Genomic DNA, 23,577 nt, shown 5'->3' on the forward strand with positions numbered 1-23,577 from the left:
ATAAGTTAAGCACATTACATATTTTCCCACTTTAAGCGAAAAATAAACTGCAGCTTCTACTAAAATACCTAGGTGCCTTATAAAAGGTTTAGTCACGCAAAATGTACAAAAAAAATAAATTATATTTGCTGTTTATCAATGTACTTACCTATGTTAGTGTATTAAGGAAGTAAATAAAAATTGACGGTAAAACGTAGTTCGTAACTTCGTATAGCTAACAAGATATGGTAAGGAATCAAATGCCAATATGGTATACCGAAGAACCCTTACTAAAAAAATCTCTATAAAGGAAATATTGTCACAAAAAGATAGCATCAAACATAAAAAGCGTTGAGTAACTGTGAGCGTACTCGGGAAAATGAGGTTATTTCCTATAATAGGGAGATACACGAGGAAACTGTCTGCCGATAGTTTTCATAGAAGTATTTTTAACATGAGAGTTTCACCGTAAATTACACGACAATCACCATATAAGCAGACGCAGATCACATAACACACTGTTATCATTTATAAATTTCGAAATAATTTGTTATATTCTTTATTCTTCCAGAAGATAACTTAAATTTCTTTCAGGTAAATGTCAGGTGGATGAGATGTCTGTAAATATAAAGTGTTATTATTGTAATTATAATACAATACAAATATTTGTTATTATTAAGATCCATTATATCAAATGTTTCCATAAATTTCTCATCGGTGTTGTAGTCATCAAAATAAAATATTCATTTACAGTCCGAGCTATTATAAAGCCGATATTTTCACTAAACATGTACAAGCACTCACCCGGATATTTGATAATCCTAGAGATATGATGAAACCTCGTGTTAGGGTAAAAATATCCTATGTCGTTTGCTATTTGGTATGGTATTTCGGGCACAAATGCTTGTAACAAATACCAGTAGGTATACAATAGATTCTCCACTGGCTATTCGGTTACGAGACAGAAATACGTAGGTACCTTGGTACGTAATGCTGCTGCGGTAACAATGGGGTTCAAAATAACTGAATTATAATTTTCTAGCATTGAAGTCGACATATGTCTGCTTTTGGACAAAAAAAAACATTTTTTTAACGTTGCGAGGTCCTGGCAGTTTTGCTGGTAACTGTCCTTCTAAGTAGATGTTTACTGGATCATAATGACGGTTACATTTATCGCTACCGTAATGATTTCGGCAACACGCCTTGATGAGTGGTTTTAGAAGCGTAGGCGCATTTTGACAACACCAATCCACACAAGCCTGCTTTTTTAAATTAATTATTATAATAATGTCAAACTTCACTATTGAAGATCCCTGGTTAATTTCATCAAGATCGTTTAAGTGGCTTAATCGTGAAACGTAATTATATGTGAAATTTTAGCCATGTCTTAGAATGTCTAGAATAAAATATGGAGTCTTATGCAGAAATCAGCTTAAGCCGCGAATTGCGGGGTTTTTATCTTCCAAGTAACAAAATGTAAATAAGTAATACTTTTTCTTAGCCGACGGTTTTCCTCAAGCCTTCTTATCCTTACGTGAGAGGAACTTAGAACGTTGACCCTTCAAGCTATTCCAATAGTCTTTAACATTTATATTATTGGGTGGACAACACAATTTTTTCAAACTGGTACTGCGTAGAATTTCCAGAAAGAGCCAGAATTCAGGGCTCGTAATCCGTAGATACATACTAACTACTTGACTTACGAGGCGATAATATATAATAATAATTATAAATGAAAATAAACTTGACTTTATAAAACTGTACAGTTGTATACAAATTTGAATTTGTAAATTTATTTTGTGGTTACGTGCATGTAACGCGAAAGCTGGCGGAGGTTTACACGACCCAAATTCAGTGCCTTTAATCCGCCAGAACTAGATAGGTATTTACAAACGTTGTTTCCCATAGCGTTGTAGTTTACAGCATTATAATAGTGTGAAGACTTTCAAAATGCTGAGAACAACTATTGTTAATAATTATGTTTTTGATTGATTGACCTTTTAACTGACAGCCCTTTAAGTTAGCGATGCTCAATGGGTTAATAATTGATTCTAGATGTACCACCTAAATTACGATATTTCTTTAAAATACACAAAATTATCAATTTATTTTTTTCTATTTTTCGTGATATTTCTTTGGGTTCTTTCCAGTTTCCCTTAAAAATATTCGATAAATTGGTTCAGACATTATGAAACTTTTGCAAGACACACTCACGGCAAATAATTTTTATATAAATATATATAAGAAGCTGAGTTTTGGATTTCTCACTTTCGTGTAATGTTAGTTAGAATTTGAGATGTATGTTTAGGGTTAGAGTATTAGATCTCCACATATTTGCCATAGCTACCTTCTATTACAAGTATGGATTTACTATAATGCTATAAAGGATCCGGATTTCAGGTCCTATATAAAGAGCCCTTTCGATTTTCACAGGAATCCAAGATGTATTACTGAGTATGTAATAATCAAGCATCTATAACGTAGATACTCAAACTACCATGTCTACTGCTCAAACAATTATCAATTTCAAGGTTTTATGCCGCTTGCGTCCAGCGGCTACTCAAGATACGCTTGATGTCGTCTGTCCACCTAAACATATACAATATAATTAGATACAAATAAATTAAAGAAAAGTAACCCTTCAGTGTGTCTTTATCGTAATGTGTACTATATGGTTTAAGTATCAAACTTATTTTCTTTTACGGTGTTGTAACGGCGGCATTAAAACGACCCTTCAAGGAAGCTCGACCCTTATCTTTGTGTTTCAGTTGTATCTTCATAAAGATAGAGGTTAGTTGATGAAGATTAATAGTTGGAACTGTGATTTATGTCACAAAAAGACGGTTTATGAACGTTTAACTTGGACGTTCGGCCCTGGTAGTTTTGAATTAAGGCTGGTGACTTACATTCCTATTTTAGTTGGTTCCTAGGTATTATTTTAATTATTAAGTGTTGTTGTTTCAGTTGCTTAAGGGATTATAGGGTTAGGCAGGCTTAGGTAGGCATATCCGTGTTCGATAAAAGTCCCAAATAAATAAACATTTCAGAAAAAAGGTTGGTAATGTAGTGATTGTATCCTCTTTGCACCTTATACTTATTGAATTACAGTAATATTATTTTTATTTAAAGTGCATATAAAAATCATATAAAAATTTAATCGTTGTTAATTCTCGGTTGTTGAATTGTATAGTTGAAATAGTTAGTCAACTCAAAAACAACTATTTATATTTAAGTTTAACGGCCTTTCGAAATTTTGTATTCTTTTTTTGTATACTTTTTTATTTTTGAGCAAAATTATAAAATTCAAAATTGTAATTTATTAGTTACCTATGTGATCTGTAACACCAGGTTTGTCATTGTTGCAAACTGGTAATTTAGGTTATATTAGGACAAAATCCATTTTCTGAGTCTCATCAAATTGTTCAATTTTGACTAAAGACAAAAAAGGATAGTATCTCGTCATATTACATAAACCTAAACACTAAATAAGTGACAAATCGAGGCAACATTAACTGAACCGTTTATAAAGCGTATCTTCGTCGCTCCGCATAAATCACTGTAACTACTATTAATCTAAGTCAGCAAACTTCAATCTTTATGAAGATATTGGAGTCTGTACCAAAATACAAGGCTTGCTTTTCATCGAAGTCGATAAAAAAGATTCTTGATACTTGCCTATAATGTATACGCAACGCATTTATTCTTCCACGGGGAAGATTAAATGCGTTGAGGGATACAATTTTGATTAAATGAACAATTTATATTAATCTGTAATGATTTTCATAAACTACAATGACTTTAAATAAGGTACATATTTCATGGTAAACTATAATGGTTTAAAATAATACTAAAATGGTAATCATAAAGCTTTTAACTGAAAAAAATAAATCTAAAGTGTAAGGAACTATGCAACCTAAGATGATAGTGGGATGGAATTTTAGTGTTATTGCAGTTCACCCCTGATAGGGTTTTACGCGGCATCGTACCGGAACGCTTAATCGCTTGGTGGCATGTGTTTTACGGGGAAAGTAACTAGTTGAAGTAAGTGAAATTTCAGAAATGTTAAGTTACCGAATTACCCTGCAGGGAGATTGAACCCTTTAAGACCACTGCGCTCACCACTATGCCAAGGAGGTCGTAATTAAAAGTTAATCAGAACTGAACTAACTTACTGCTTAAACTTAGGATAAAATCAATATAATAATAAGTGGCACCGACGTCGCTCAAAGAATCTCGTAGCTGTATTGGCAATCGGCGAGCACAAAGCTTGAGGAATTGACCTTGGGGTCCCAAGGTGCTTTAATGATGACTTCGCACTGGTATACGTTGGTCGACCTTCAACGAGGTGTACAACGTAGCTCCTGGAAGGAAGAAGCAGGCAGGTAAGCAGGTAAGAAGGCAAGCAGGTTGCTGTTTGGAACTTCCTACAAAAGACCACACACCTATCAAGCAGTGGATTTCTAACGGTTGATGTGATGATGATGATGAAGCGGCACTATAAAATTGAGGGCTGTTCTTAGGTTGATTCAATAATACATCTATAAAACCAAGTTTTAGGATTTTTTTATACCAACGAGTGTAACTACAGAGATAAATGTGAGTTATTAAATAGATTGCTCTTATTTCACTTAAGCCCGTATTTTACGTAAACACTTTAATCCATCATGTGACAGATACGTACGTTAACCCCGTATTACCTGTTTTGCGTGGTAAGTCCACACATTACGTATTTATATTTTACTAGTTGTAACCTGCAGTTACTATGGCTCATAACGTAATTGGCCACGCATGTATTTACTTACGTACGTCCGGGTGTCCCATAATTTAACTTTTCATATCACCAAATAACATACTGTAAAGGGCAAGGGTTATTTATGTAAATAAGAGTACGATCGTCTTGATAAAAAAAAAATGTATTTCTGTCTGTCCGTCTCTCTGTCTGCCTGTCCATACGTCCTTCCGTCCGTGCGTCTGTCTGTCTGTCTGTCTGTCTTTACTTCTGTCACGAGGCTGTTGCCTACCTACCTGTCAGGCAGCTTAAGGATAAGGAAAACATGAGGATAACAGACTGCAGGTTGTGCTTAATTTTTCGTCTTGTGGGCTTCGGCGGTAGCTAGTTATCACCCTACCGACAAAGACGTGCCGCTTAGCGATTTAGTGTTCCGGTGCGATATTGCGTAGAAACCTATTACGGTTACAACTACCATACTCTCTAACAATGGGTAACTTGCAGTGATATAAAAAAAAAATTGAAAAAAAATATATTTATATATATATATATATGTATACGTACCTACGTACTACTACTTGAACGTATTTCAATGTTTTTAAAAGTTAGGGACATTATTGTCATTCAGACAATAGGTGTTTGTATTTTGTTTTTCTATCAAGAAAGGCTATCGCAAAAAAACACCAATAAAGGAGTGAATTAGGGTCGGGTGATTTTATGAAATTCCTGTTTGGTAATTCAGAGCACGATGCGAGATTCATTGTGAGTTTAGTTTCACATGTATTTTAAATAGCTTTTAGATGATAGAGCATTCTTAATAAACAATAGTCATAATAGGTACTCGTATTTTCAAATGGACAAAGCACTCCGATGGATAAAACCGATATGCTTTTTTAGAGATTTGTGCACTATAAACTGCTGCATAATAAAATGTGCCTCAAACCCGTATATCTGCTCTAAAATTTCTCTCGCTGTTTAAATAAACCCACATCTTTTATTGTGCTTGGATTCAATTTGTTAAAGCAAACAAAAGAGCGAAAAGTTTAATTCGTCTGAGCGAAAATTTTATTTTGTCAAACATTTTTTTACTACAATACAATTTTTTAAAACAACAGTACATTGTACAAACAAAGCACATAATAAAAATACTAATAAACCTTAAGGATTAAACTCGCCAATACCAGCACTTTGTTCTCCTTATTAACGTAGTATTACGGTGGAATAATTACATACATACAGTGTCTTGTGACCTGTCTGTTGTGAAGTGTCTGATATTTGAAATTGTGACAAAAACTGCATAACTATGAGTATACTAACGTTACGCGTGATTTGTGTGATGACGTGATGATGTGTGTTTTATTGTTGTTCACACGCATGTTACGTAGGCATATCCATGGAATAGCCATAGTAGCCCGCTAGCCAAGAAGCGGCCGTATCGCACCATGTACAAGTTACGTGGGCGCAGCGAATTCCGACGGCTAGCTTTGAATCGTGATGCGATATCTTTTTACCACGCTTCCTATGGGAATCAATTGTAAGAACTAGGCTAGGCAACTCATGCCACAAATCGACCGAGCATCGTTAAATAAGTTTAGTTAATGTAATTCTTAGAATAATAAATTTATATTAGTCTTAACGTATTTTTATAACCTAAATATAAGCCGCAACCACAGGATGTTTATTAACTAAGTTCAATGGAAAACACAAGCCCGGATTCTCAATGTGTGTTGAGTAAAAGTGTTTTTTTCATTTCTTCAAGTAACGTCTTCCTCGTTTGTGTTAGTTAAGAAGATTTTAAGTGCATATTGCATCGCATTGCTGCGAGATAGAATAACCTTTTACACAGCTCAGTAAAAATAAATAAATCCGTAGCATAAAACTTGTGCTGCAAATGTAAGAGCTTTGAGCATAGGTTACTCACATGCAAATATAAATTGTCGAGCCGAGCAGTGTTAACAGAAGCGAAATAATTTGGAATTTTCATTAAAAATAGTTTTACTACAAAAAGGTGTTCTCGTTTCATCGCAAATGAAATGTTTATTGTCGTGGAACGAACTCGTACAAACCAGCTTCCACTGGCTCAGTTCACTTTGTTGCCCTTTATTGGTTTCAATGGTGAAATTAGTTACACAAAGTAATTGAAACCGCCTTGATATTGCGTATTTTAAATTATTTTACATCTAAAGTAATAATAAAACTGTAACGGATCGATTTTTTTTTGTTAGAAGTAATATAGGGTACTTTTTATCCCGACATTAAGCTCGGTTCCTTTGGGAGAGGGGATGAAAGTGTTTGACGATTTTACACCATAACTCAAAACACAAACTATAACCGATTTAAATAATTAATTTTGTACTATAGAGGTTATAATATGTGTATAATTTTGCCCAAACTGTGGTTGGAGATACAGGACTGAACTCCTCAGAGGACAGCAGCAAACCCCTCATTTAAGGCTTAGCGATACTACATACTTTAATTTTTATTAGATCTTCTACTAAATTTAATGCCACATCAAAAAACAAAATCAAACGCAGACGAAGTCGCGAAAACAGATACTCTATATATAAATTAATATTATAAAAAGGAAATCCCGCGTTGTAAAAAAGGGCTAAAATTTTATCTAGCTGTAAAATTAAAATATTGCAAACAATCTTACTTCATAAAGAACTTTTCGCTCTCTGGCTTTGACAGTCTGACGGACAGATGGACAATCAAATAGATGGATGGACCAACGGACAAGCCACAATTTCTCTTATGAAATCTTTAAGACTTCGCTTCGGCCGTTGAAAAATATAATAGCATGATTCTTACTTTACAAAAATCTGATGTAGGTACGAGTACATGAAAATACTAATGTTATCGTTAACTCTATTTTGAATTCATATGTTTATTAATCTTTCATGCAAAGAGTACTAAACCAATTTGACTAAAAATTGGAATGGATATAAATTTTACCCTTGATACCATAGGCTACTTTTAATTGGTTCCATGCGATTTTTAGATAATTAAAAAAAACGCGGACATAGTCGCGTGCATTTATAATAATTATAATATATCTTACTTTGGAGGAATAAAACAGCAAACATCAAACTTATACCTAAAGCAAATACATTTTTTGTACAGTTTACATTGTCGTAATAAATATGCGAATTGTCGTAATATATAAACTTCATATCACTAGGTGCAAGAATACAGACTGGTATGCATCTCAGCCCTACGTACTTGCAAAAAAGTGCAGACTTCAAAATGCGATTTTTTGTCATTTTTGCAGATGCACTTGGTTGTGTGTGCTCAGGAACTTCACAATTCGCGGAACCAATCTAACACAGAACAGCGGAACGTTTTCCATCCAAGTTGTTTTGACGAACCCATATGGTGTGGAATGCTCTTACTGCATTTGTTTTGCATCAGGCATGATAGTTAGTATTTAAAAAAAATACAATTATCACGCTAAAATCTCAATTTAACTTTATCTAAAATCATATTTAGTTTTAATCGAATAGCTTTATTTAACAGTTGATACGAGAGTTCAATAAAATCAATTAAACTCTTTTGAACAGTTTATACATATTTTATCCGTGGGACATTTTGATTGCATATAGAGAATATAATAAAACCGAAATAAAATCAATATGACTGTATTTATTTTAACAAAATTTACAAATTAAGCAGGCATTCTTAAACTTGCTCTTAACACTACTGGGCCACATTAAATTATAAGTGATACATTAAAGGATAATGGTATATTTGATCTTTTACTAAATAACATCTTGAGAGATATTCCTCTAAAAGATAAAGTTTTAACAACACGTAATTATTTAACTTTTGAATTTGTTTGTTATATATATATTAATTGGGATGTAAGGGACTGCACTTTTATCTAGACATTCCAAATACCAACCTCACCTGCTCGTGGTACCACCTGCTAACTGACGAACGAGGCTCTGGCGACCGACTAATGGCAGGATAACCATTATACTAAACAAGCTAGACTTGCACAAATGACATTTGCCGATGTTGGGTAGCAGAAATATCAGCGCAATCAAGTCTTGAGCTGCGATCACCAACCCGCCTGCCCAGCGTGGTGATTAGGGCATTATCCTTATGAGTAGCACAACAAAAAATAGGCCTCTAGTTCCCAGCGGCCCCACTTCTTCCGACTCTGGTAGCGGTCCAGAGGATGGTGGGGCAGGGGGTGCTAAGAATCTCCGGGTGAAAGCCGGCTACCAAAAGCATCGACTGGATGAGGAAATCCCATAATAGGAAAAGTTGGCGCTGCTTGAAAGAGGCCTATGTCAAGCAGTGGACGCACAATGGCTTATGATGATGATAATGACAAATTGTTTAACTATAATAGTTAAATAATTCGTAATCATAATTTAATGTTTCAACGTACATAATTATATAAACGTATCCAGCGGCTGGACGTTGATATGAAATTGGTAATGTTGAATATACAATTTGAAAAATGTAGTATTTGGTTGGAACTTAGTAAAACGGGTGAAAATATCATAAATGATGGAAGATGGAAGGTATGCATAGTCTTTTCCTAAGTACTTGTCTGTTAACTATAAGTTCGCTGTGATATCTCTCCGAGTTCAAGTGTTTGATTCAAGTTTCCTATTTAATCGTGTTTCCAGTTATGCTTTGATATTATTATATCAAAGCATTACTCGAATCATAATACTGCCGATTCACTGATATGATACGACAGTAGAGTATATATAGCGATAATGTACTCTCTCTTTCACTTCCAATCGAATAGCTCAGTATGATAGCATTGTCACTGTGAGCCATTCAGGCGGAATGTTTGTATCACACTTTACTAGCTGCACGCCATGTAAACTGTTGCTCTGTTTATAGTCGATGATTATCCACTTACCATTAGGTGGGTGATCTGATCGGCTCATCAATTCTTATTATATATACAAAAATAAAGATATTGTGTCACAAAAAAATGATTATAAACAACCTAGGTTAGGGTTGTTTATAATTGCTTTTTGTTTATGAAGACTAATGTTTTTTATTCATCAGCACCATATCAAAATTCAAAATTCATTTATTTCAAGTAGGCCCAATATAAGCACTTTTGAAACGTCAAGTCTCCGTTCGTAGTGACTCTACCACCGGTTCGGAAGGCAGATTCTACCGAGAAGAAGCCGGCAAGAAACTCAGCAGTTGCTCTTTTCCAACATCGCCATTTTTCCAACAGATCAACCCCCAGCCCAACACAGAGCACGAGTATCCCACAATAAGAAGGGTTGAGGACGTAGTCTCGCGGATTGGTGGACTGCACACGCCGAGAATATTATGGAGAACTCTCAGGCATGCTTCACGATGTTTTCCTTCACTAAAGTAAGTGATATTTTAATTGCATACCCACGATATTTTGTTATGGTTCGACGACCTCTTCTGTATAGTATTGAGCGCTGTAACCCGGTTCGATTTCCGGCAGGGGTAATTTGGAAATTTATTATGTCTGATTTTGGTCTGGTGGGGCTTCGGCCGCGGCTGGTTAAACCCTACCGACAAAGAAGTGCAGTCAAGCGGATTAAGCGTTCCGGTTCGATGTCGCGTACAAAGCAATTAGCGTTATAGGTTTAATATAACTGCCGTACCCTTAACATAACTAAACACCGGGTTAGATTGTAGTCAAGGACAAGGTTTTTTCGGAAATCCTATGAAGCATCATACTATTTTCCCATTATAAGTATCCTTGTCCTGTTCCAGGATATAAACTTTCCCTACACTCTAAAAAAAAATTGGTTATTCCTAACAAGATAGTGATTGTTGTGATCAAGCATCTTGATTCCATACGAGCCTAACAAGAACATAGATACATCAAATAAGATGATAATGATTGTTTATCATAATTCAATGGACTGGGCAACTGTATTGCTCCTATTATTGTTACTTAACTAAGGCATATTCTTAACTGATTCAATTTACGTACTTGTTTAAGCTAAATAATTAAAAATGATCTAATCATACAAAAGTAAATAATAATAGAAACAACGTATTTATTTGTTAGAATCAATGAACATACCTACATTGTTAGCTCAATCTATAATGAACTTGCTGCTATAACTAATCAGCTTTTGTTGTTATGTTTATTATCATAATTGTTATAATTTATATAACGTCAACTAAGAGAAAATCTCTCTTAGTTGGCTTTCTTTTTTTAGAGTGTATGTGCTACATTTTGTTGCATTTTGGTTTTGCTGTTAAACCGTGTAAAAGTAACAAACAAGCAAACAAATAAACGTACATGCTGTAGAATTTGTAACATTTGTATTGGTGTATGATTTGCACGTAACATTTTCACTATTTTATTCAGTTGTAATATATTCCAAATCTATGACAGTAGATGAAAATATGAACTCTGGTTGAGTAACGGAATTACAACAAGTTCAGAAAAAAAAACAATAAAATTCAACAACTTCCTTTGCAAAACCGGAATGCAGTGTTTTCAAACAAAATATTGTTCAAGAATTATTCTACGTAATAAATTCATTTAATTCACAGACAGTTAATAATTTGCCTGCGGTTTAAAACATAATTAAAAGTAGTTCAAGTTAATAATTATACTCCATTTTATTCCGTAGTAACATTTTCTGGCAACTTTTAAAAGGTTAATTACAATAAAATGCGTTTATAAACCGACATTACATAAAAAGGTATAGGTACTCCTATTTTTAACCAACAATGAAATGGTTTAAATTGATATGAAATGCTAAAATCCATAACGATAATATACAAGGGGAGTAGCAATAAGCTGTCTTGTATTCATATGATTTCATTCATCAACATCATCATCACATCAACCGACAGACGTCCACTGCTGGACATAGGTCTTTTGTAGGGAGTTTCCAAGTTCCACGGGTCTGAGCCGCTTGCGGCCAGCGGCTACCTGCGACGCGCAGATGACGACGGATGATTTCATTAGTCAAACTAAATATTTTAGCCTTTCAGGTGCATAAGCAACTGCAGCCATTAGTTGTTGAAACTACGTGACTATGAAACTAACTTTAAAATTATTATCAGCTTCAGTGAAATTCTAGTGTTCGGTATATACTTTTACTTTTATAGAGGGCCAAGTGACCGATTTTCAACCTACGTTTACGTTATCGATTGCGTGAAAGTTAACTTCGATTTATATGGTATCGAAAGAGCGCCATCTAGTGACAGTATGGTTTTCCAGTATTGAAACTAGATTGCGCTTCTTCGATACCATATAAATTGAAGTAAACTTTAACGCGATAGATTTTGTAAACATAGGCAGAAAATCTTACATTTGGCATTCAGAGCGTAGACTTAGGTTAGTGCGACAAGGTAACATTAGTAAGTTACCCAGTGTAACTCTCAGTTTATGTCATTTTCGAGTTGGTAATAACTACCGGTAAGTAGTAGACTTGAACTGCTCACCAAAGAACGGAGGAAAGTTTTCATCCTAAAAGTATTAATAATCTACTAGGTACTGAGTACTGACCGACTATTTAACAATTCAAAATGCATTTCTTTTGATTATGCCTGAGCACTTTTGAACCGTCAAGTCTGTCTGTTTTTGGTCACTTTACCATACGAGTAGGTTTGGAATATAGATTCTACCGAGAAGAGCTGTTGCTCTTTTCCAACATCAGCGTTTTACAATCATTGTTCTGCTTTGCGAGAGACAAAAGCGGAGCGGTTTTGCTCGTTTTATACATCAAAGCAAAGAAACTCTTTGGATTTTATTGATTTAAAGCCCAATGCCTTTTAATTGGTAATTAATTTGATCATATATTTATAATATCTAAATAAGTTATTTTACACATTAGTAACTTATTGCAATAAGTAGATAAGACCTAATTGTATTTTAAAATGAATTTACGTAATAATCAGACATTGAATAGCTTTTACTACTTCCAAATAAATCCTAACTAAATCAAGTATCTAACCAAATATTTGGGAATACACTAATAATTTTCTCTTTGAAGTAATTATCATAGTTTATGCCTAATTTACATCCTGAAATTTGAATAATTCTATTTATACTATTGCTTATACATTTGACTGAAGCTTCTATATGATTAAGGTATTAACATTTAAAGGTTGTTTTGACCGCCGGCCGCTTCCATCGATTGCTTCAATGTGGACTTCTGAATGAGAAGTACGATATGTAAATAAAGGCAGCACGAAGGCTTTAAGAATTCATGGAAACCCCAGGAGAATTAATTCTCTCAGCTGATCACTTTTAAGTTCTTTTAAAATTGAATAACTTTACTAACTGCAAATACGTCTTTAAATTTTCAATTTCCGTTCTGACAACAACGATATTATAAGTGCTGCTAAATGTAGGCAAGCAAGGTAATCTAAAAAGCATTCGGTATTAAAATATCCCTCGGTGTAATCTCAGAATGGGATAAACAATATTGTGCAACTCAACCCATCTAAGAAACAAGTTAGAGCTTTTACCCCAAAGAGTACTGTTTAAAATGCATATAAAAATTTTCGGAACGGACAGGATTTGAACCTCCGACTCTTTAATAGGAGAAAGCGCTCAGGCCGCGATTGCCAGAGAGTCACAGGTTCAAATCCTGTCGGTTCCGAAAATTTTTATATGCATTTAAAATTTAGAACTTAAAAAAATATATATTGCAATCAAGTCATATAACACAAATATTGAGAGGTAGCACGAAGCTCTTAATAACACGTGCTGCACTTAGCTAAACCACACCATGCCGATAATTGCTGTGTATTTTGCTTGCCAAACTCCGTTTTACTAATAGCTGAGAATACAGCCAATTTTCCAACAATGAACGAACAAATAAGTTTTCAACTTGAAGTTTTCGATACCTTGTTTATTACGCTAGTTGAATGTTGAATTTGTTTGTACAACACTTTCAATTCCTTATATTACAAACAAGTTCATTTATATTAGCCTATCTGCTTTTAGGGAGTCTAATTTCTAAGTCTAATTTGTAAAGCTGTTTTTACAGATAATCCGACAAGGAAATGATAGATACTGCTTAAAGCAATTCAAGCATATTCTCTGCCTGAAAAGTAAACACAAAATTCTATAGTTTTGGAGGTTGTAGTTTTGTGTTCTAATAGTGGATTTATATGGTGAACACAGTACTCTTTGGGGTAAAAGCCCTAACTTGTTTCTTAGATGGGTTGAGTTGCACAATATTGTGTATCCCATTCTGAGATTACACCAAGGGATACCTTAATATCGAATGCTTTTTAGATTGCCTTGCTTGCCTACATTTAGCAGCACTTATAGTATCGTTGTTGTCAGAACGGAAATTGAAAATTGAAAGACGTATTTGCAGTTAATAGGTACAATTATTCAATTTTAAAGAATGATCAGCTGAGCTGAGCTAATTAATTCTCCTGGTCTTTCTATGAATCATTAAAGCCTTCGCGCTGGGCCAATATGACTTTATTTACATATCGTACTTCTCATTCAGAAGTCGACATTGAAGTAATCGATAGAAGCGACCGGCGGTCAAAACAAAATTTAAATGATAATACCTAAATTATATAGAAGCTTCCGTCAAATTTAATAGGTACAAGCATTTGTATAAACTACTGTACTTCTGCTGATGTTATTTTGTTTATAGTAATTTAACCATGTTTTATTAATTTAAAATGCACTTAAAAATTTTCGGAACCGACAGGTTTTGAAACTGCGACTCTCTAATTGGAGAAAGCGCTCAGGCCGCGATTGCCAGAGAGTCCCAGGTTCCAATCCTGTCGGTTCCGAAAATTTTTATAAGCATTTAAAATTTATAAAATTGAAAAATCCTCCAAAAACACTAATAAAAATTATAAAAATTACTTAACAATTATTTGTAATATAAAATTACTCGTAGGCAGGTAGGAAACTTGCAGAAAAAAACTACTATCATCATTATCCTTAGTGTCCCTCTTGTTGCTGGACAACGGTCACATACAGGGGACTAATATTTAGGGCATATAGTCACTAAACATAAACTAGTATAAAAATAAATAAATGACAGTACTTTCAGTACTACTTTCAGGTGCCATTTGCTATATCATTAACGAGCTGTTAGTGAATATCAATCATAATAAATTACCACGCCTATGACATATTCTCTAATGGATAAGCTATGTTAGGGTATGAAATCTATTTAATTAATTTGTGCTTTAAGTGATGCTAACCCGATTATTTACCCAATAAAAAGAGCATAACGATAAAAAAAAAGAGGTATCATGGGTACTGATTAGTATTAGTTTAGTTGTTACACTTTTTCGTATTTTGACTATGTATTTATGACAACATCCATCGTCATCATCATGTCATCCAATCGACGTCCACTGCTGGACATAGGTCTTTGGTAGGGAGTTCCACAATGCACGGTCCTGGGCCGCTTGCCTCCAGTGGCTCCCAGCTACTCGCCTGATGTCACCTGTCCACCTCGTTGGGGCCGACCTACGCTGCGCTTACCGGTGCGGGGTCGCCATTCCAGCACCTTAAGACCCCAACGTCCATCGGTTCTCCGAGCTATGTGCCCTGCTCATTGCTTCTTCAGCTTCGCGACTCGCTGAGCTATGTCAGTAACTCTAGTTCTTCTACGGTTCTCCTCATTTCTGATTTGATCACGTAGAGGTACTCCTAGCATAGCTCTCTTAATCGCCCGCTGAGTGACTCTGAACCTTCTTATGAGGCCCATAGTTAGCGACTCGATATTTAGTTTATACGATTTCTCTCAGTTCCGTAAGTCATCACATTTAACTATCGGTTTCAAATATTTTTTTATTTAAACCTGTAACGATATTTTGTAGAAACAGCTTTGAACAAAACTGAAGTGTCTTACAACTTACACCGTTCTTGGGGCTAGTGGTACTAGGCTTGGGGCAAATTGCAACATTAGGAATTATATAAAGATTTATTTCGCATATTCTGCATAAGAAACTTTACAAACGCTAATACAGGTAGACTTTATAGTTTTATTCTCTATCTCTGTCTATGAAAAAAATATTCAAAAATTAACAAATAACAACATGTTCTTTCTTATTAATATTGATTAACCCAACTGTGAAGGAATTTTAAGCTTACATCCATTTATAAATTTATCAGACTTTTGAAACATTTTTTAATCCTTAGGCACGTTATAATAAACTAATACTTTATATTTTTTTTTATTATTTCAAACAAAACATGATCTTTCTTAAACTATGACGGAACTTTAAGCATCCACTTATACACAAAATCTTAACTTCTTAAGTAATCGCATATACGTATTTTAGCCAAATGATAAAGATTTGTCACTCTTTTTCTATTTACGTAACTATGTAGCGATACATGACATATTTCATAAACTAAACTGTTTTGTAGCTTTTTCGCACTGGTTTTTTATTTTACAAGACTTTAGCAGAGGCTAATTCTTAAACATCTTGGCTTTGGAAAGTACATGCACTTTTTATTTATAGTGTCTCAATAATCAATTATGTGTAAACAAAAAAAGATCATTACCTAGCTGAATGTCCGGCGGAGTTACTGATCGCATAGGTTGAAAATCAAACGAATTGTCTTCTGTTATGAAGGTAAAAAATGCTTGTTACTACTTGCCCCGGTTACAACTAGCCCCCAGCTGACAAACTGTTTTTTTTTTATTTGCATCTCTATTCATACTAATGTTAAGTAGCGAAAATAAGTATCTCTATTGACGGGTTTATTTTTGGATTTTTGCATAGTATTAGAGAGAGTTTGTTTAATAATATCCTGAAAACTTTGGTACTTTCACTTCATATCTATTGTTAGCTAAGTGAAAATATATAGCTAGCATCCAGTAGATGAACATAGGATATATCTCGCACATACAAAATACCATTACATTACTTGACAGCTACACCAATCATGACTAAATCTGCAAACAGAAAGCTGACTTACAAGAGTGGACTTAGCGAACGAACAGTTCTAGGACGAAGTCGCGGGCAGAAGTAAGTTGCTTATCAGAACGTATTTTTAATTTTATACAATACGAGAATAGTTCGAAATGTTTTGGATAATTCATTTTGTTAACGGTTTTCAAGTATAGAAGGTTCTGGGCGTCAGATGAGTATATAAAAGCGGGCGTGCATCGCGACCGAGTAACTGCTCTGAGAGCGAAGAAAGAAACATCTAAGCGGTACTTAAGCGTTCAAGTGTGAAACCTAGTGACTTCGGCTTCGGCTACGATTATGAACTGTGATTGACCTGCGAATGCAAGCGTGTTCTGGAAACTTGCACTGAAAAGCTGATTAAAGTCTTAGGTCATCAGGTGTTTTTATTCCAACTCGAACTAATACGTAACAATATGCTTAAAAAATACTGTAGTACATTTTAGTGAAAAATTCTTAGTAAAAGTTTTCGTGGAATAGCATTTTACGAAGGCTTCAGAATCCTACAATCTGAGATTTATACTGTCAAGAATTTTAATAAAATAAGTTTACGCCGCAACTTTTACAAGTACATTTATGTTAGTCATAAATTATAAATTGCGCCTCATGTAATCGAAATTTGTATTAAGGTCGTTGCAAAAGTAAATCATAAATTGAGTATCTACCGAATTAGAGTATAATTTATTATTTACTAAATTCAAATATATAGAAGCGAAATACCATTCACTTACTGATCTCTCTCTCTCTCTTCCTGTCTGATCATGAAATTTTAGGAAATATTTATTAAGTATATTGAATTTTAGATCATCATCAGCCGCGATGAAATAATAATTTTAAGAAAGTCCATAAAAATGGAATGAGGTTGGAAAGTAAGACCATGTCTTGGTATTTAGAGAAATACAAATTTGCATTTAAGTTAACACTTAAGACCACTCGTAGGAAACTAAGGTCTCCCACTATACACATACGCGTATTTTTTTTGTGAATACACACGATACACACTCACGAATCCGAAGTCTTAATCCCTAGGATATCACAGTTTCTATTAAATCTAACCATTTAATCATATTAAGTAGGGATTTTAGAAGTGTTTATGATATTAACATAATGATTGTTCGTAACGCATTAAAATGTTATCGGCTGCTAGTTGCTTACATCTTAATATAAATTCTAATGTAATTTGAAATTCAAATTCGGGTATCAATTTCACCAGAACAATTCGCGTACACAGAAATTAAGAATTATAATTTTCAGTTACTAATTGGCTTCAAAGCTTACAAATATCGTAAAGAATTAACACGTAAGAAAAGCAAAATGCTTGACCAACTTGAAGTTATAATAATCTTATGTTCAAACTATTTCTATTTAATTAATGCTTTTAAGTCGTTAAGCACGAACACAGTCGCGTTTTCAATAACAAACTAATAAATTGGGTTCCCAATTTATTCATGACTAAAAACTTATTTAAACGTAATTGATCGGAGTCTACAACAATTATTACGTGAAATAACAGTGATCCATTATTTGTAGAGCTAATTTGTTACAATACATATGAACTGAAACTAATTTCGCAGAACATTAACTAATCTCGTGGGAAAACGCATTGAATTAGTGCCTATAAACTACTGTCTCATGGGTATTGCTAAAGTATAGCTGTTATGCATCGAGAATGTGTTATTCAGCTATAAGGACTCTTGTCCTTATAGCTGAATAACACATTCTCGACACTTTAGCTTTTTTCTTATGGACCTTACGATTGCCACTATAAAATGTAGGTACATAATCTACAACCAAAAAAATATGTAGCGCCAGTTCGCTATACCGGTACGTTGAGTTGAATCTAATTCGATACGATTTCTTAATGTAATCTGTCAAATAAACGAAAGCAAACGATACGAAACCAGACCTACCTATACAACTAACAGAGTTTTTAAACTACCTTTATGGAAAAAATAACATATGGAAGGACATACCACAATAATAAATATGTTTGAATTTAGAATGTCTTAATTTTACAAGAATTTATAATATTAATATAATCTTCTTTATCTATTACGGAATTATATAATAAGAAATCTGACTACCACCTTAGTCTATTTTTGTTTCATCCACTGGGCCACCCGATTCTTTGCTCATTTTTTAAGGCGTTAAAAATATTTTATGCGGCGTCCGGATATAATCAGGGCTATGATGAATAGCAGCTGTCATTTACATCCCTTTTCTTCACTTAGGCACTTTATTTTTTACGTCCTGAAAATCAGAATATTGCTTCTTACCTAATTGGGATTTATTTTATTACGAACAAAACCTACGTAAAAGTATTATTCCAAAATATAATTAATACTTAATATTTTAATGAATATTATGGCAGCACATTGACAGATATGGCGAAATGCTATCGATCGTTTGTAAAAGTGGTTTCAAATTAATCACAATTCGATATTTGGCTTTACACTAGAATCTACATGAGTTTAAAAAGTCACATCTACCAATTTACCTTGAATTCAAATGATTATAGTTATTACCTACATTATTTTTGTTAGCGCCTCAGAGTTTTCTATAATGTGTTCTAAGCCCTTTTCCTTCTGGGCGGAGACTTTTGCCTTGTAGAAGGCCAGTAATGGGTTGATAATGACCCTGCTTTCTGAGTCCAAGGCTGTGGGTATGATTCCCAAAACTGAATAATTGTTTGTATGGTGTTTATCTGTATTATATTACTTTTTGGCTAAATGGCGATGTGCGTATTGTCGTAGTATATTTATTATTCATTTATGATTACCTTTTTTAACACGCGTTTCACACAATAAAAAAACCATAATATAATGAAAAAAAGACACCTGCTTCCATGCAACTTCCATGTTATGAGTTTTTGAGTGGTTCCAACCTATGTCTACGAATTTTTTTATCAGATACTGATGGAATATAAATGAAATGAAATGAAATGAAATTTATTTATTTGCCCACAAAATCGCTTACAATTATAATACAAAAATATATCTTACAAAAAGCATGTGGACAAATAGGGTTCCACCTCAGCACGAAGCCGCAGCGAGCTGCAGCGCTGGTTTTCAGGGGGACCCTGTGTGCTCACAGACGTGTTTGCGACTGCATCATCCATGCCACAGTCTATACATAATAAAAATAAAATTAAAAATAAAACACGGTGCGGAATATAAAACAGATCTAAACCAAGAAGCCTACCACAAAGTCGGGCAGTGTCCATGGTAACGCTAGATACTTCGTCTGTACATACGCCAGAAATAAATTAAATGTAGAAAACTGGTGAGAATAAAGCGTTCTGAGAGCTGTAATATTTTAAAGAAAGTAGACTATATTGATAGGCGAAAAAGAAAGATGTTTTAAGATTAGGAAAACACGTGAAGGACAAATCTGGATTAAAAGGAATCAACTCACGGTACCCCTTCGCGAATCCAGCGTGTCACGTATTTTCAGTTCACAAATTGGTGAGGTTATCACCACCACAATATTTAATGAGGCGTTATGCGAAACGATATTAATTTATATAATTTATGTAATGTAATATATATATATATATATACTATATATATATGACAATGCTTTATGTTCATAAGTTTGCGAACCCCAAAGGACAGGAAGGACGGAAGTAAAGATAGGAGTTTTAATGAGATGGAAAGAGAAAGTGTCTAACTAGTAATTTTTAATACAAGCGTTTTGTTTTGGCACATATTTCGATTGCCATATTAAAATTGAGGTTCCTATTATCACCACAAACTAAACAGTTGACGATTAATATAAAATTGTTCCTGTAAGTAAATGAAGTTAAATTGCCATAAGAAAACGTCATCAAATCGCCGAAAACAAATTTATAAAGTCGATTGAAAGAGGTCATTAATAAGTCCATTAGTTGCTTAACAATGCGATAAAGTTGTAGTCACGCATATAAATAAAAGTTTAAGTAAACATATATTTGGATAATAAAAGCAACGTAAGCCAAAACCTTCAAGCTATAAAGTATTTTAGACAAATGTTAGTCGTACTTTGCAACAATGATAAGCCGTGGTTTATGAATTTTATTGCGTAATAACTTATCGTTATAGAAGGATTATCTGGTAAGCTTGTATTTTTACCGGTTTTAAAAGTAAGTTCACAAATCTTGTTAGTCATAAAGCTGTCTTGCTTATTTTAGTTTGTTTATTATTTGGATGCTATTATTTTCAATTCTAGTAGGTACAGATTTGCCAATTCAAAAGAAGATAATCTCTCTTCAACAGTAATTCTACTGTGCTTAGACACCAGAGTTTTCAAGCATCATAATTGCTTCGTTCAGCCACTTTTGAAAAGATATTCTAACTTGAGATTTCTGACATTGAAATGATGACGGCTTTGACTCAATAGCTTTCCTACTTGGCTGTGTTTTCTAGGCCAAGGTAGCCCAGGTTATTATATGGAGGAACTGCATTCGGTATGCTTTTATTGTAATGCTGTGGTTTTACACGCGCTTGAGTACATCGTAGAAAATATATGCTTTCATTTTTAATGCCAAGGTTTTTTTCGTTTCAAAAGCGAACGAGCTTGCCTCCAATTTGAAACAAAATTATTTGGATATTATTTTAATAAAATGTTCACTCCGATACTGAATGGGCACAGACTACGTGAACCGTCTGTATAGACAGCACGTATAGTTGGGGACCCACGTTGGGCGCCAGTATAGGGTTATTTGGAGGTTGTAGCAGTACGTCCTAGATGCTATCTAATAGCGAACTGCCGGCGGGCCATGTTACCCTGAGCTAGGCGTCTTTTCGAACCTTATATGCGCAAAGGTAAGTTAAGCGCACGCTATAATAATTACGTTTATGTTCAAGAACCAACGCGAAGTTTGTTTTTCTTTTACATAAATAATTCATATGAAGTCATAAAAATACTTAAGAAAAAAAAATACTATTTTTAGATCAGTCGAATTGGTTAAGTCACCATAACAGAGTATTTGTGTTTCCATTAGTTCATCCATACCTTCAACAAAAGCTAGGAGGGTACCATAAACGCCTAGAATCTTTAGCCTACAACAAACTTAGCTGCGTTGATTTTGTTACCACCACTCACACTAAATTAATTCTTATTGGCTGGTTTATACGCGACATCGCACCGGAACACTAAATCCCTTAGCGGCACGTCTTAGTCGGTATGATGGTAACTAGCCACGGCCAAAGCCTCCCAGCAGTCCAGACCAGACAAAATTCTGAAATTATAAATTCCCGAATTGCCCCTGACGGGAATCGAATCCGGGACCTCCTACTTCAATTCGCAGCGCTCACCGTTGCGCCAGGGAGGTCGTCATATTAATAAAAAATAAAATTACTAACACAACTATAAAAATAATATAATGCAAGCGTTCTGTGTAGATTTCAGACGAGAATTGTTAAACTATTATTTCCATTAAGTGAACAGTATGTTTTAATTATTTTATTTATTTATTTATTTCCAACTTATGACTAGTTTACAGGAATTTCCTAATGCACTAGCGTAGATACTGATGCCTACCTACACACTAAACTTTACCAGAGTAGCAAATGCACCACAAAGCAACCTTTGTGAGTTCAGTCAGAGTACAACAAAACAGATCCGTTCTCTCAGCTATGTCGTTTAGGATGCGAATCGCGCGCGTCAGCGGCGCCTTGTTGAGCAAGTTGGTTCGTCCGCGCGGCATCGCCAGCCCGCCAGCCTGCGTTAGAAATGCCTTAAAACCGAACAATATTAAAAATTGTTATTATGAACCAATATCTTTAAAACATTCGCTAGGCATCACTCGCCAGAGTTCAATTCTGAACTCGATATGTCTATCAGTTTGAATATTGCATTTTTACGTTGTGCAATATAGTTTTTTTTATTCAAATAAAGGTTACTTCTCGACTGCAATTTCAGCTGAGATAAGTAATGATGCAGTTTAGGATGGCAGCGAAATAGCATTTCAGGAGTTAAAGCAGATATATTAACCAGTTTTTTTGCAGCATCGTATACGACCGCTCAATCCCTTAGCGATACAACTTTTTTGGTAGGATATTAACTTACCACCCCTTAAGCCCTCCATCGGCCTAGGCTAGATCCAGAAATTAGGTATATATTCCCAAATTGCCGCTGTTGTGAATTCAAAGATAGGTTCGATGTTTCCCTAAATAATTTTAGCAAAACTAAAACAATCACTATACTCAATAATTTGTCCATACATAATTTATATACGTACCCAAAATATAAAATAAAACTAAGATAGACGCACTTCTAATTTTCGTTAGAATTAAACGCTTTAATATTTTTCTATCTAAAAAAATTTACTGAATCGTGTAAAGCTGAAAATCCCTCCGGATAGTCAGAAATATGGTCAAGAACAACACTTCTAGTTTATTATATTTAATATTTTTAGGGAAATATTCACTAAATGTCTTAAGATAAAATTTAGAACAGAAGTGTTTTGTTTTAATGCCTACCCCATAGCTTGCAAATGAGCCTTAAGGAAATATATTTTTTCTAACCTCTAATCATACTGGCTAATACAAACAAATTCTTCAGCTTACCTATATTACCTACATAAAAGGAATATGAAAAGGTTTATTTTCGCAATTGTGATAAAAGTTGTTCGATGATGTCAAAATATTTTTAAGAGAAAGAAGAGAAAACATTTTTGTTGTTAGATTAGCTCATTTAAATCTAGACGAACTAATGTCGCTGCGAGTAGAATTGTCTGTCACAGTGGGAATAACAAATAATGTTACAACATGTCGGTGACTAGATTTGCTTGAAATTAGCAAAACGACCTGGATTTTAAATGCGTAAATACTCTTACTTTTTACGTTACATTACTTTGGATTAAAATTAACTCTACATATCTTTTAACACTCGTACGAGATAATTTTGCAAACACAGTATTTCTTTTACGGACCTAGGGCATGATATTTATTTTTTTAGCCTATGCTAATTACAAATTTTGCATCCGTTGCATCCTGTTA

This window comes from Pararge aegeria, chromosome 15 (genome assembly GCF_905163445.1).
Source record: "Pararge aegeria chromosome 15, ilParAegt1.1, whole genome shotgun sequence".
NCBI classification, from domain to species: Eukaryota; Metazoa; Arthropoda; class Insecta; order Lepidoptera; family Nymphalidae; genus Pararge; species Pararge aegeria.